The sequence below is a fragment of the Diaphorina citri genome, unplaced genomic scaffold (genome assembly GCF_000475195.1).
Source record: "Diaphorina citri unplaced genomic scaffold, Diaci psyllid genome assembly version 1.1 scaffold19972, whole genome shotgun sequence".
Lineage (NCBI taxonomy): Eukaryota > Metazoa > Arthropoda > Insecta > Hemiptera > Psyllidae > Diaphorina > Diaphorina citri.
The window spans coordinates 1-925 of NW_007397324.1; the positions used below are offsets into that span (position 1 = coordinate 1).

At 37.9% G+C, this 925-nt stretch overlaps 1 long non-coding RNA gene across 1 annotated transcript; it reads right to left on the reverse strand.

The window, feature by feature from the left end:
- Window positions 1-38: 38 nt before the first annotated feature.
- On the reverse strand, window positions 39-925 carry LOC103523344. The gene is made up of 3 exons (XR_542055.3): window positions 824-925; window positions 456-507; window positions 39-150 (listed from the first exon to the last, which is right to left on the reverse strand). It is a non-coding gene; the product is annotated as an uncharacterized LOC103523344 (long non-coding RNA).

Genomic DNA, 925 nt, shown 5'->3' on the forward strand with positions numbered 1-925 from the left:
GTTTTGTTCATAGGGGTACATAGACTTACTTATTGTTTTGTTCATAAGGGTAATTAGATGGGGACGCACAATGTACATGGTTTCCTGATGGAATAATAGCGTCCAGATCTTCATTCAAACGAGCTACTTGCTCACTTCTATTCACAAGACCTGCCGAACATAATATAATGATCAAAGAAATAAAATCAATGATTCGCTCATAGCTCGATCAAATTTGCCCAAAATCTAATCAATTCGAAGCCGACCCAAAATCTAGCGGCCTACAAAAGCGGATTTTATCCTGGGCGGATACTTTGCCGTTCTTGGAACGGCTGGCTTTCTCTTATCCTGTCTTCCTTCTCTCTTCAATTTCTGGATGATAAGACCTTAGCAGTTACAGTTCCCTCTATTTAATCTCTTAACGGGAAAAAAAGGCAGATGCTTAAACAAAAATAATACATAAAGAAATCTCTTACCTCTGCAGGCGACTTTGCTCTTTTGACTCTTTTGAAAAAGACCTCGTTTAACCTGAAACAAGACGAACAGAAGGGTTTCTATAGGTATAAATTGAGGTAACCCAGCACCAACAAATGCTAATAACTCGAAATGGCTTCTTCATAACTTGATTTCAATGGCAAGATAAACCTTTCATACCATTGACACATGGAGTGTAGGTACTTAAAGGCATTTGATTTGTCCACTCGACAGCCTATAAAAATTCACGATATACGGACTGTGAGACTGCAAGTCATATTATATCAATTTTATTTATTTGTATTATTATTTTACAAATTCAAGTCATATAATATCTAGAGAGGGTTAACATGATTAATTATGTACTTACAGTCAAGCGGTCAGTTCGATTGATTTTAGTAATACCAGGGGCGGCAGAGCTAGGGTTTCCGTGGTTTTGTTTTGTCGAGTGAACAGGGGCGGTCTCTTGAGG